Here is a 15,704-nt window from a genome sequence, read left to right on the forward strand (position 1 = left end):
TAGCATCCTGTCACTATTAGATATTTTGTTTACAAAAGTATAAATATTTTAATAAGCAGTTAGAACCCAACAAATAACACAGAAGCCTACATAAAGGAATATTTTAATTACATCAGTTTTTCTGTTGATATAGATCAAACACTAATATCTGAAAGCTACTACACCTTTTTCTCTAAATACAGAAACAATCAGGTTAAAAATTGGTAAAACTGATATAAGAAGACCGTGCCCGTGCTCCATGTTCCAACTCTAGGTGATCACAGATGAACAAAGAAACAGAGGACAACTTCAATTCTATTTAAACAATTAAGTAACTACTGCAAAGAAAATGTGGGACCATGGGAAAAAAACTGTCCTACCTTGATATCTTTAGACAAGTTAAATCTCTAGTAAAAAGTGTCTTCCTCCATTCACCAGAAGTCCTGAAAGACATAAAAAAAGCCAACAGAATTTAGTAGCATCTTCTCAACACGCTACCGCGCCCCACGCTGCCCAGCTGCGCGCACAGGGCTATAACCACCTCATCCCAGGAATAAGCTCACAACTTCTTCCAGAGCATTACTGTATAAGCTCTCAGACAGCTCCTGGACAGCCCCCACGCTCTTTACCACCACAATTAAAAAGTTAATGCTCATGCTTTAAAATGTCTGTTAATCAAGACTAATTTTGGACACTTGAGTCTTCCCTCTCACCACTTTTCAAAAGGGAGAAGCAAAGCTGGTAACGCTTTCCTTTGATACGCATCATATAGTACACTATTTAAAAAGTAATATGTTTCTTCCAAATATTTTTCTTCAAGCTAGCTGCTTGCTAAAATCCTGAAACCTCCCTTTAGTGTTTTTTTAAAAACTCAATCCTTACATAAACACAACTCCCATGAGGGATTCCACACTAAATCAAGAGTTCACTACTTGGCCCTTTGCTCTGTCATCACGTACTTAGAAGAAGTACATCAACAAAGAACCAGAAGAAACGTATCTTGCTACATATTGAAACAGACCAGAGCACCTATTTCAGTGCCACCATGTCTTTATTTGTGCTGACAATATTGTGTTACAGGCTTTACCAATCTATTCTTTTAGAAATCTCATGTGAGAAACAGCAAGTAGAAGAAAATACAGACACATCTCATTTTTCATCACACAAACAAACAAAAAACCCAAAACCACTAAGTAAATCGAGACCACGTTAAGTTTGCAAGTTTAAACCAAAGTAGATTATTCAACCACTTCAGCAGGGCTTTTTATTTTACTGCAAGAGGATACTGAAAAGTAACTGACAGCTTAACTTGTAATTCACACTGCTCTCCAGACCCTTAACAGAAACTTCTCAGATGGTCTTATATGAATAATTTTGTGTATAAAAACTGTAAGACATTCCATAAATTCATGAAGCAATCCTATCTTATTGCTCAGGGTTGCCAATTACCTCCCTGCTTTCAATTTTTCACTTCTGTGAAAAAATAACTAAAAAGCTCGTAACCAGCGTACGACACTCACCAGGGCTGTGGCTGTTTCAATCAGTCAAGCAAGGAAAAGGTGCAAATGCAGCTCTAATGCCGCAGCACTAAAAGCGATTCTGTTACAGCACGGAGGAAGGTCTTCCCTCTTCCATCCTCCCTTCCCAAGGTTCAGCCGATGCCTCCCTGACTACGTGACCTCTGCCGGAGCCTCCTTCAGCTCATGCGCAGCCGCAATCTGGACTGGGCACCACAGGCTGCCTTACACCACTCTGCAAGACGGTGGCCCTTCTTCAAGCTCCCCTGCTGGGTTCTGCAAACCTCTGCTTGCACTCTAAATCACCAAACTGCCCGAGCATTTGCATTTTGTAGAAACTATATTGTTAGACTCAGCCAGAAATTTTTGAACGAGTGTCCAACCACATGCAGCGAAAAGACCACGGCTATGGAACTATTTTAACTGAGCCCGTATGGAGGCCAAACCCAAACATGTTCAGACCAGGGAAGATTGTTGTTAGGCATTACTTCACAAAAGCCTCTATATTCCTTAGATCCTAAAGAAACAGAAGAAAAAAGGATCTTGAAATATTTTATTGGCATTCCCCACAATTCTTTTAACTGGTCAAAAACTAGGTACCTGCTGGAGGTGTTTGCAAGCAGTTGAGTGAAGAGAAAATTTTTCTTTCAAAAGCAGCTATGTTACAATTTTTGGAAAACTGAAAACATGCAGGGAGTTTTGGAATAACTAAAAATAATTCCTTATAAATGTTTCAGTTTGCTGCCATCTATCTTCTTAATACATCTCTCTTAATATGATACCCTGGAAAACAAAGAGTAGAATATGGCTTATGCCGTGTGGGCTGTAGATGAGTGCTGACTACCCATAATTTGCTCAGTAACTTTCCATCTGTATTCAGAGAGCATATTTGATGAATATGCTCTGCATTGAGCTTTTAAATAGCAGAGCTTTCATCTGCTCATATTATTACATTAGAAATCTTTATGTGAATGCAGCAGATATTAGTGGGTTGTCAATAAAAACCGAATGTCATTACAGTGCTTTTATTCGTTAAATGCCTTTAATCCTCTAATTATATTTGTAAATTCCGCTATTTAACTGTATGAAAGTTATAAATTCTGACATGTTGTATCATAACAAATATATTTAGAGACTAATATACAAACAGCTGGGGGGGGAGGAAATCCATTTTAGAATTATTCCCTCTTGATGAACCATAAATCACAACCATGGTGTGTTTTAATCAGAAGCAACATGCAGTCAGGATTTCTCCACATATTCTATGAGTCTGGAGTTTTAAAACCTCTGTCCTGTGGTATGGCTGCAAGTAATAATATACTTTCAAATGTTACTCCTTTTTTATTATTTTATCAGGACAGTTCTTCCAAGCCAGTTGTCTTGGACTTGGCAGAGAGAAGTTAACAGTCCTGCTTCTTAACTCTTACTCAACTCCAAAACCAGTACCAGTAACTGACTACTGCTCACTCTATTTGTTTGCTCCCCACAAGCACAAGGCGGGTATCGGGAAAGCAGGCACCGTCGCAGAACAACTGTCCACACTGTCCTGTCACCCGCAAGAAGTGCTTCAGTCTTTGTATTCATGCTGGCTTTGGCCATCCATGAGGAAGCCAGTTACCGTCAGCTGTGATTTTTGCCCGTAAAATCCAACCAGGAATAGCGAGCTGAATTTGCAATGGTGGTTGGAAGCGGTTAAAACGTGACCTAGGAATAGGAATATTACCAAGTTCTATAATGCCAAATAAACCCCCCAAACCATAAGGAATGCTTTTTGTCAACAGAATCAGTTAATTTATGTCAGGAACAACTCAAACAGAAACAAACACTGACAATCTCACAAGGCTGTTCTGCGACACAAAACAGCACGAAAACATGCTTCACCCACCGATCGCATTCGCTGACATTGCATCCAACTGTGGATTTCTTTTCTTTTGAACAATCACCATCCCAGAGGAACATCAGTTCAACTGTACATTTCCTATGCTATGTTTACTGTTCCAGTATATCCATCATTTTGTTTGACAGAAATAGTCCACTAAGTAGTTTTTGATAATTTTGATAATTTGGGACTTTTTCGCTCATTCAGACAATTTCTGAATGAACACTTCATGGACAAAGCTGCTCAAACAGCAGTGAATGAAAGGGCATTACATCATTTCAAAAATAAGAAAACAAGCGCTATTAAAAAGTACAAGTTAGTAATAATGTCACAAAGCCAAGTGAACAGAAAGTTAACAGACACAAGAGTTAAGGTTTAGCATGCTCAGTAGATGAGGTAGTTCAGTAATTTAGACACCAAGCAGTCAACCTGAAGACTTGCAGTCCCAAATAATTTCATGGTCATACCTGTGTAGGCAGTACCTGTAGTGAATTATTCTGCAGAAGAATGTGTTAAAAAAACAACCACCAAACCACAAGTGTAAACCAGCAACACACATTCACCATACCTCTAACATCCTTCACATCGAGCTTCAAATGATTTCTTAAAAAGAGCTTTTCTTATCTTCTGTTAAACATATAAGTATATGGTCACAAGTTAAACTCAATTTCTAAATAGGTACACCCTAGTGCAGGAGTGCACCAAAAAATGGCGTAAAAATATAAGCTAGCTAAATTGACCACCCTAAAGAAGGGCCCCTAGTTAACGTCAGAATTATTGGTACAGATAAGAACAACAGTTTATTTAAAAAAAAAAAAACCACCACAATATTGTCTACACTTTTAGCTGACAATTAAGCAGCCTCTTGCTGTTCTAACCCAGAAGACAACTACTACAAAAGGAACAAATACTTCCAGGTACAGCAACATATGTTCCAGCTGCAATGTTTTCCTGTCAAGCTAAAATCCATGACAGAAAGAAGACTTAAGGCTTTAAGGTTTAAGAAAAAACCAGAAAACCTGCCTTCCATAGCCACCTGACTACAGCTGTGAAGTGGTACACTATGAAATGGTACTAGGACGTTTGATTTTACAGAAACAAGTTTGAGAAGTCCGTTGAGGTATCTTGAAATGAATACCACACGTTCTGTATTTGAAAATATTTAACATCAGTATTGAGCAAGCTTCCAATTAACAGGATGAAATAAGACTAGTTTTCTGTTCATCTTAGAAAAGCAATCTTTTTCCCCATAATCTAAGCAGGCAGACTTTGCACTTGAGCAGGTAAAGATTCACAGCAATTTTGCAAAGCTAATTGAATTTGAAGCCTCCAAGCCAAACGTCATATAGGTCACATGTACCCTGATCTCAACAGTTTAATTATATTTTCCCAGAGAAATTAACAACTTACTCATACTTTTATCAACAGAGCATTAATACCCAGACATTAAACACAATGACCATCTGTCTTTGAAAACCATACACTACACCAATAATCAGAACATGTTGCTCAACCAGTCCTGCTGGAAAGAAAACTCTCTGAGATGGTCTCATGAATAGGGATTTCCATCTTTAAATGAGGTTATTTTTCTAGTTTTGGCTGTCAGTTGCACCAGCTGGTATTCATCTGATAAATTGAGTAAGCTTGGATGGTATTCTAAAATCAAATAAAAAAATCACAGTTTAAATTCTTTGCACATACATACATGTTGGAAACAAAATACATACTGACAAAAAATAGTCTTGATTCCAGTTCTAACAGACATAAATTCATTTTTAAGCAAAATGTGTGTTTTAACAATAGCTGTCACCTAACAAAGGAAAATGGCAATATTCTTTAAATTATAGTAACGTAATAGAGCTACCTAACTTTATTAGGGACTAATCTGGAAAACAAGTCTCATGTTTCCATCTTGATAAAGTTTGTCTTCTCAACTTTTTATTCTCTAATTTAAAGTAAGATTTGAATCATAAGTTACCATACATAATTACTGTACTTCCAGAGTTCATTACATAGGAATTAATACCATTGATAAATCAAGAACTCCACAAATAAAAACTTACAGCATAACATTTCGGTCCACAATTAGATACATCTTGGCTGATTTTCAACAGTATTAAGCAAGCATCCACTCTACCCTATTCTAAGTTGGCAACAATTTCTTCATGATCATCACTCTAAATAACTATGGGGAAGCGTCCAGATACCAATGCAATTATGAAAACAAAACAAAAAAGAATCAGAAAATTGTCCATGCTTTAAATTAAAATTTTCCTGCTCACCCCACATGCCTTAAAAAAAAAAAACCACAACCAAAAAACCCACTCTGTGTTACATACAGATGACATTTGTATTCTGCTATCTTACAGCCCTGACTTCTGGTTTTATATGAAAATTATAATGAGCTTCCATTTTATTTCCTGCTTAACAAACAAATAGTTCCAAGCTATTAATGGAGTATGCCACTTACAAACTTACCTACCAGCACAGTGATTTGGGGGGCAGGAGCTCTCACTGTCTTGCTCTTACAACAACTAGTGCTACAAAGCCCTCACCTTTCTAATGCCTTCAGACACTAATCACCATAACATGTTTAATATCAAATACAACCTGTTTGTTCACCCTCTCTGCTCTATCTACAGATTGGCTATTGTTTATTAACTAGTTGTTTTGGGTACTGCACTCCTAATACACATGCCAACGTAACCATAAAATGATGGGTCATGTTAAGAGCGCACCAAGAAAAATATTTTCCTTCAAGAGTAATTCAAGGTTAGGAGGCTTTTGTAATTATCTGACATTTTAATAGATGTCAAATAACTAGAAGAGGAGACTTAATGGCCCAGATATATCATGACACTGAAAAGGCATCCAACACAGCAGTCACCCTGAACATCCCAAGCCTACTCCAGTCTTTCCAATGCTGCTGAAAGTTTTGCCAGGGATTTCAGTAAGAACCAAATAAAAAAATCTGACAACACCGCTCAAACATATGCAATCTAGCAGATTTAAGGATCAAATGACTAAAACGCCAAGAGTGTTATTTACAGCACAGCTTTACCCCAAGGATCACGTTTACATTCCTGTGTTCACACACCACCATCGTTGCTAATGCCGCTGCAGTCACTGCTGGTAAGAAAGCAGCCTGAGAAGCAGCACGATCAGCCAGGGCCTTTTGGAGCTGGCTGCCAGAACGGACTTCTAAAGATTCCCCCCTCCCCCTGCTCTCTTTTTCTTTTATTTTAATTCCTGATGGAACTGTGCTTAGTTGACACAGGTTTGTCTCATTTGACTTTTCTCTGGAGTGTGAAAAGGACACTTGCACGGGACCTCCTCTGGCAGGGGAACTTGTCTTGCTCCTAACCTAAGGTGGCACCTGCACAGCTGTTACTGTCCTGCTTTAGCTCAGAGACTCCTGGACATGGAGGATATAAAATAACCACTCCAGACCTCCTCAACCAGCTCCTGCACAACAAACACATTTCAAAGAAAGTAAGTCAAAACCTTTCCTCTGCTCCCTCAGAAGCATGCAACCAGAGCTCAAGTGCTCAGAAACACAACTCTTCTTCCCAGCCTATTTTACCTTTTGTAAATACACCCATGTGGAAACGGTGAAGGAAAATGTCAAGACAAAAACAGTTACCAGAGGAGAGAGAAGGAAGTGCAGATGGGGAAGAAAGTGGAAAAATGAAAGGGGGGAGGGGGAGCGAATAGAATCTGTAAAGCAGAGACCAGGTAAGTGTCACAGAATATAAGACTGAAAAAGAACAGATAAAAGTGAAAATGAAGGATATGAGGCAAAATATGCAAGCAACGATGAAAAGCTTTCACCGTAATGCACATACATGGTGGCACTAACAAAACACCTGTAACCTCGTGTGCTGTAAGCAAGTGCCATGAAATGGGACAGGCAGGAAACACAGCTGGGGGTGGGGGGGGAAATCAGAGCAATAAAAACACTGAATGAGACATTTTGGGTCTTGGGTTTTTTTAACAAAAGTACTAGAAGTAGCTTGAATATTTTATTTGAATTCATTTGCTTTTATATTGCCAGAGGATAGAATTATTTACAGTTGAATGAAACAAAAGTAATATCCTACTGACAGTCGTCTTAGTGAAAAGTACACATCCCTGGAAAAAGTCAATTCCTCAAGCATATTGTATAGTCACATTTCTTTTTCAAACATTTCTTGTATCTGCAATAATCAATAATACTAAGGTTTAACATACACAAAAAACATGGCCTTTGGATTAAAACAAGAGGAAAGACAGAAAGAAAAAATGTACCTTAAAATTACAACGGATTTTTCATGTGTGAAATCACACTTACATGAAAAAAAGAACAGCATGTTTTGTGTTCTTAACTTAATGTGCTAACGCTACAGACCGTACCTTGGATTCCGCATGAAATACAGCAATGAAAGGGGGATTTAAGTGATAGTTTGTTTCACTTGGCTTCCAATTTTTTGGTAGCTGGCTAACTATATCCCACGCAGGGAAACTGTGACTTAGCAGAAGTGGATATTCCACTTTAAGTCACTTCTTCAAACCTTCCAATAAGGGAATGCCTATAGGAGTAAGTACTTGAAGGAAAGGGCATATTTATATACCTTTTATCTTTTATGAAGCATAAAAGTGATATTTAAGGTAGCCCTGACTACTTAAGATAATGTGTTTAAACTAGAAGCAGTTATAAATGAAGCAATTGTATGAGCACACTTGAAATTACAGCATATAGCACACTTCAGCAGAATTTGACGTTGTATATATGAGACCTGGTTCATACTGTTCTTGTTAGCTAACAGCTCAGAGGTTTCCGATTTCATCCTGCAATGGGCAGCAAAAACATAGATATGAAGACTTACGGTTCTGGTACAAAGAACTGTGGTTCCTTAGCTTTATGCAAGGGAGAGCTGAAAACCCAGTGAGATTTTTAACTGGATAAACCAGCTAACCTAAAAGCAAACTGTTACGGGCCCATAAAGACGCAAACCATGAGGAAATAAGCAGTAGCAAGCAGAAAAAGGTCATAGTGAGAGTACCAAAGGGAGCTGGGCACTTCCCAAACCCCAGTCTCAGTTACTCTCAATGTGACTGTTGAAATCTACTACGTTACCATGACTTAAAATGCCAGCTGAGAAGATTGAATATCCTGCAAAATAAAAGTTATTTCACAGAATCCATTGCCTTTGGCTCAGGTGTACTTAGAATCATTTGGTTGGAAAAGACCCTTACAATCATCGAGTCCAACCGCTAACCTAACACTGACAATTCCACCACTAAACTATGTCTCTAAGTGACACATCCACATAAATACCTCCGGGGATGGTGACTCAACCTCTAGCCTGGGCAGCCTGTCCCAGTGCTTGACAATCCTTTTGGTGAAGAAATTGATCCCAGTATCCAATCTAAACCTCCCCTGACACAGCTTGAGGCTGTTTCCTCTCGTCCTCTTGCCAGTAACTTGGGAAAAGAGACCAAATTTGTTTTTGCTCTGCTCAGAGCGTATCCCCTCTACTTTCTCTTCTGCTTGGTCCATTCACTGTTTCAGAGAGCCAAGATGAGTGGCAGTGATGCTACAGTGCAAGTGCTTTTCTGAGTCCATCCAGTACTGGAATGCCTGGGGACACTGGGCTCTTATATTTTGGGAATGGAAATGCACTACCCATGACTCTTGGATAGAGTCAAGAGAGTATCAAAAAGTGTGTATCAAAGCTTAAAGATAACACAGCAGAGCTAAATACAGCAGTATTGTTTTAGTGACAAAGCACTCACCCCACTGAGATTTCATCATAAAGTTGTGTAACTATAAAAATAATTTGATTTTCTAACTACTAGCTATAGTCTGTCATACGGAGGAAATCTAAATGCCTTTTACAGACAGACAGGATGTATGTTTTTTCCTACATTTGGAACATAAATGTTTGCAATTGCCATATATAAATTGTTTTGGATTATGTCATGATTCATTGAGGCAAATCCCAAATCCTACCCATTTCTAAATGAAAACCCTTGCCATGGAAGAGTGTGTACAACCAAGGAAAACAAGAGGAAACAGCAAAAATAACTGGTTTGCTTTCCTTCTGAAGCCTGCAGCGTATGAGTACTTCTTAAAGAACAGAAAAGATCAGTCAAAAAACAGAATACATACCTACTCAAACTGGTTTTCTCTCTTAAGCCATTAGGTAGATTTCCTGGCAAGAGCAGAGAAACCTACATCTTACCCTTACTTATGTCTCCTTTCTGCTGCGGCATCACCACTACTCACAATGCTACCCTAAGTACCTGCAAGGGGGACTGGAACAGAAGTGTTACCAGGGGTCCAAAGCTTCTCTTCAGGGATATATTCCACAGCAGTACTTGCATACTATACCCATGTATGTACATATGCCTCCCATACTCACACTCCACTGCCACCCAAACTCTTACCCCAGTTGGGAGAATTTAGGGCTCAAGGAACCCCCTCCTCTTGGTATACATTCCCACTTCTTTTGTCTTAGGCTTAAAAAGCAGCATATTCTCACCCTCGCTGCAGCGCAACAGAGCCAGAGTCTCTCATTCACCTTTATTACACTCTGGAACAATATCCATGAAGAAACAATGGTCTGAAATTTCCTCAGGCACATTCTGCGGGAAAGCATTTCTGACGTCAAGATGTGCTACAGAAAATACAGTAATCTCTACTGTTATATCACCATCTCTATGGGGAAGCCTTTTTTCTTTAACAAGAATGAGTCTGAAAACTGAAAAATAGTTTAACATTCACAGTGTTGTAGCTAGACTGGATTATCTTAAATCTAAATTGGGTATGGATATCAAAGTTTCCAAAGTTTACTGCTTTTAAAGCAAAATAATGCAAACAATACTGCAGAAACCACTTAAGAACATTCTTACCACAAGTCCAAAAAAAGGCTTATTTCCTCAACTATCACAGAAAGCTCTTTTAAGTTGTATAAACACATATGCTGATAGTGAAGGAGGAAGAGCTCTGCTGTTGGCTTTTGGAACCTTGCTATTAAAGCACTATTCATAATCCCAACCGCCCAGTTATGTGATATGTTCACTTAACACGTTAGCCTTTAAAGATCACAACACCCGTGAACAAATCCTTGATTAACCCACGAGTGAAGCAACTCAGTGGCTCAGGAACACCTCCCTGGAACGTAGCCAGGTCAGGAAGATGGACACGTATACCACAGAATGGAAGAAAACTGGCACGACCTTACTTTCAGCAGTGATTTCAAGGGCATATTGCAAATGAGGATTTAACGGTGTCTGCAGAAGTGTATTTGCCTACATTTCATTTGAAATTTGCACTTAATTTACTCTTTTCCACATAATTGTTTTTACAATGCATCCCTCTCCCCTGCTAGACAGTTCCTGTCTACTCAAGCACAACTCCTCTACAGAAGTCCTTCCTATCTTTAATCATCCTTTTTGCCCTGCTCTAAGTCTTCTCCAGCTCTAAAATACATTTTAGAAAATGAGCAGACCAAACTTCAGTCTTCAAGACGTGGCCATTCCACAAACCTCTAAGATGGCTCAATGATGCTTTGCTTTATTCACAATTTCTTTCCCATTAATCCCTAACATTTCACATTGAGATTTTTTTTTGCTTTCTTTTGATTTTAAAGCTGCCAAGCACCGAGCTGATGTTTTCATGGCTCTACTAGTCATAATCCCAAGATTCTCTACTGAGTGGTAATAGTTTAGAATCATAATTTTCTATAACTTGGATTTGGTCTTCCTGCACATGCAACACATTTATCTACATTGCATTTCATTCGCTGTTATTAAACAGTAATTAAAGACTTACGGCCCTTCTGCAACCCTTCAGCCACCCCTTGCTTTTACTGCACTAAGTCTGTATCATTGGCAAGACTGATAACCTCCAGCCTGCTTCATGCTTGAGTCCATTAATTAGCAGGATCCCCAGTACAGGGCCTAGTGCCAAATTCTACAGCTAACATCCCTCTGCCATGACAGCTGACCATTTATTTCTATCCTCATTTTTATCTTAGCCCATTATTCTCCATGACAGGACAATCTCTCATGCTGTGCCCGCTCAGTTTTCTAAAGTGTTTTTGGTGAAAAACTTTGGATAAAACTCTTCTGAAAATCCAAGTGGATTATATCAGCTGGGTCCTCTCCTCCATGATTTGCTGGCGCCTTCAGCAGAACTTCATGTAGTTCATAAAGCAGGACTTCCTTCTACAAAAGCCATGCCAACTCTTCCTGTATTTATCCAGCTGTTATCTAAGCAGCATGAAGCACTTCACGTAGCACAAAGTAACACACAAATGAGAAGGTAGTACGATGTGACCTCCAGCTTTCTAGACCAACAAGCCAGATGAACAGTTTGTGTTTGCTGAGATAGTTTCTTCCGGGGACACAGAAAGTTGATAAATCTGAAAGAATTTCTTTAAGGGTTTTAGCACTTGCCTACGAAGAGCCCAGGAAACCGACACCCACCCAACAACCTGTCCACAGAATCCGCGGTCCTAATGGCTGCTCACAGCAACTGCGCTTGCAGAGTTCAACCACCTTCCCATTTTCGATGCAGTACGGGTCAAGTTAAAGCAATGGAAGCGTTATGACTTAAGCTAATTATAGCCAATATGTTGGCACCTGTTATGATTACAACAATGTATGTCTTCATTAAAAAAAAATCAATAAATAAGTTTAAAACCTTAACTCCATCAGGAGACATGAAGACATTCAGATATTCACATTGAGCTCCTTTGCTTCTCCTCATCAACAACATTATTCCACCCTGGTAAATATACTATATTCTCTCCTTTACACCTAAAACAAGCAAGCTACTCCTCGCTTACACCATGTGTAGCCTTGGTGGTGCCTGCCATGCCTCAGACTACCCAAGGTGGAAATGACAAAACGCAAGCCTTGAGGGACAACGTGCTGCTCATAGCACCGCCAGGGCTACGTGGAAAGAAGGTTCTCACATGACAGACAGGCGTGCGAGAGATTATTTTTTTCAAAGAAAAAACAGCAAAAAATGTAACACTCTCACCAAGTTTCAATTAAAACACAAACACAGGATTTTTATAAATCAAGTAAGCATATCATTGAAAGTCCCAAAAGATAACTGGAAGGGCATAAAAGCGACTCTTAGGAAAATTTCTTACTTTAATTTATTTATAAGGTCAAGTCATTTTATATTAACCAAACCAGTGAGCCACCACAATATACTTCCATAATAACTGATACATATCTCAAAAAAACCTTTAAGGTGAAATCATTAAAATAATAAAGCAAAACAGAGGAAAACTGCCATCTAAGAAATCATTTCTCTCCTCTATGAAGTCCAGGAAGTCAGGATTGTCATAAATAAACTTCACAGAAACAAAAATCTTCTTTCTCCCAGTTAGTTCATTCTGCAGAGCTGATAGCACTGTGTTTGCGTTTGGTTTTCCGGGTATAGTCAGTCCATTTCCTCAGCTGTTCTCACAGCCCCTCATAGGAGGTATTCACACAGCAACAAAAGGACAGAAAAAAGAAAAAAAAAATAATAAAATCTCAACCGAGTCAACACTGAACCTAAAATTACTCTTTCAGTTTCAAGCTGAGGTCCCTTCTGTTAAAAGGTTACTCCACTCAGGAGTGACTTTTTGTATAATAATTACTTTTAATAGGCACAAATAGTAAGGTTCCCTTGTAGTCCAGGTGCTCAGCCTTCAAGAAAAATATGGATCGTTTCACTTGCATCAAAATAAAGAGGCTTCCTGAAATATACTTCTTATTTAAAAGTGAAAGATAAAATGACTGAAACATCAACATTTCCACAGTCTAAAATGTTGCTAAAGCACAGGCCAAAAGATATTCCTACACACCAAATCCCAGTAGTCAGTCCTTAGCAAACACCTAGTTCCCCTGGAAGTTCAGAGTAATTCCAGTTGATGGGTTGGAGGGGTTTGGGCTTGAATTCAGTAAAGAAGCTACTTTCTTATTAAAAATAAAAACCACCGCTATTCTACCAGAGCTATCCTTAGCAAAGACAAATGCACATATATGTTAAGAAACACATAAGTAGTTCTAAAAGTAGAATTATGGTAAAAACTAGAATTTAAAGTTGTAATGAGCATTTGATCTATCTCTATGTGTAACTACCAGCTATCTGAGAAAAAAGTTATTAGAAGTTCAGAATTGGTAGTCGGTGTTCCATTTTTAAATGATGGTACATACCCAAAAAAATAAATTTTAAGCTTAATTTACTTTTGGACCAATATTGTGGCCTTTAGGGTTTTTTTTCTCTGCAATTCAATTCTTTAACTGTCATGGGTAACCTTTTTAAAAAAAAAAGGAAGAAACACCAGTAATACTGGAGGATGATTTAAACAACCTTCTTCTACAACAGCACCCGTATCTGCTTCATTATGGTCCCTATTTCTCTCTTCTCCTTTCTAATTGCTCTTCCTCTCCAAGTCTGCTTTAATCCTCCACCACAGGTAGTAAAACACTTCCCTCTGCAGCCCATATCAAGACTATTCAAGCTATCAAACAGGCTAAACGTTTTCAAAAGTTTTAAATTTTTCAGAGTGTATCTAAGCCTTTCTTTGGGAAGCCCATCCTGAGAACAAAGCAACATTTAACAGGACGAGCATGAAACCACAGCCACACCAAAACAAAACTGGTACAAAGACACATAATGATGTCAAACATCGCCATCCCGATATCTTTTGCCCTAGAAGTCAGCCCTTTTACATGACTGTGAAATACCATAAAGAATACTATTTCCAATGTAATGTCATACTGGTTTCTGTAACTTCCACTTCTGATCACATCTTCCCTTTCTCATGCTGAAGATTGAGAGATACAAGCAAGCGAGGTACCTCCTGAGAACTGCAGTGTGGGAAACTGGTTACATTCCCGTGAAACTTGGTCTGGTTAAAATACAACAGCACAGTACTATTCCGTCCACTGAGATGACCCTCCCTCCAAAACCATTCCCACAGACTTCATCTGTGTAAGAAAAGCAACATTTCAGATAGCTTTGAAAGGCTCTAATGGAATGAATGCACTGTGGGGTTTAAAAAAAAAAAATTCTCTTTCATGTCGAAAATCTTTCAGATTCCACCAGCTTGCTTGTTTCAGAAGCGTTACTGCCAGGGAATGTAACAAATTCTTCCCACTCTTTGGCTTTAAAGGTGCAATTAATGTTGCCACTTTATGTATAACATGAACTGTTATCTGGCATAACTATCTGTATGAAACCACTTCCATCCATCTGCAGCTGAAGTTTGTCATCACATTAGTACATGAATCTGACCCAAATCCTAGAATACACATTTTTAATGTTGAATATCATCTTTAAGAGAGTAATACAAGACGCTTGATGTTTCAGACATGCATAAGCTAAGCTTGGAAGCGGCCCAGCTTTGTGCACACTGCGATGCAAAAGTTTCATTAGCAGCACAGCACAATCCGTTAGATTACTCGGAGCAGTGCAGGGATGGGGACAGCAGAAGCTTTGTAGAGGAGGTGCGGGTTATCTCTCCGGCCAGAGACAAAGAAGTTACGCTTTTTTACAATAGCTCTGACCACAGTACCAAAGCCAACATGAAAAAGAACTTCTGATTTATTTGTGCTCCTTCCAGAGGAAGGAACGAATTTTACTACTATTATCAATACCCCTTCCTTTTAATTCTTCATAACATTTGTTTGTATAAGAATATTTGTGTCAGGGTACATTTTCTTAGTTTGCTCTAAAACGTCTGTAGAAAACTCATGCAGCAGTTAGACAGATTAACGTCTAATACTGAAGAGTAATTTGCTACATTCCACACTGCCATCTAAGAAGCGCTATTCAGTCCTCTCAAAATGTGCCCTTGCTACATTTTTCCAAGTCTATAGCCATAACTTATATTTCACTGTAAATACATACACATATATATATACACACACAAAATTTTAAACAAAGTGAGTAGATCAGTTTGCTAGAAAAAGGGAAATTATGTCGGATTCTATATGAAAGTTTGCTATCAACCTAGTCACAGAGTTTTAACACAGATATACCTGAACAATACATTAAATTCAGAACAACTTCAAAAAAAAAAATACCGTCATGAAGATTTACCAGCTTTGAAATACCAAACCAATAATTACCTATGTGAAAATCCACTGAAAAGACGCTGCTTTGAGCAAAACATGGCCTATAGAATCTCTTTACTACCAGGATGTCTAGAGAAATAATGCTGCTTCGTATTCCAGTGCAATCTCAAGTTTGTCAGCCTCGCAGATAAAAGAAATGCATCTAATATCGGCTGATATTCATCTGGAACAAACGCATTCCCTACAACTCTCTGAAATAC

General features: G+C 38.6%; 1 protein-coding gene across 13 annotated transcripts in view; it reads right to left on the bottom strand.

The window, feature by feature from the left end:
* The window catches only part of TANC2 (tetratricopeptide repeat, ankyrin repeat and coiled-coil containing 2), a 288,782-nt gene that overhangs the window by 224,385 nt on the left and 48,693 nt on the right, over positions 1 to 15,704 (bottom strand). For all 13 annotated transcript variants that reach the window (XM_064473522.1, XM_064473526.1, XM_064473528.1 and 10 more), the window contains one exon: positions 360 to 422. The gene's annotated coding sequence lies outside the window, so the exon portion shown is untranslated. The remainder of the gene's footprint in view (positions 1 to 359; positions 423 to 15,704) is intronic.

Source organism: Phalacrocorax carbo, chromosome 25, assembly GCF_963921805.1.
Source record: "Phalacrocorax carbo chromosome 25, bPhaCar2.1, whole genome shotgun sequence".
In the NCBI taxonomy this organism is placed as follows: Eukaryota; Metazoa; Chordata; class Aves; order Suliformes; family Phalacrocoracidae; genus Phalacrocorax; species Phalacrocorax carbo.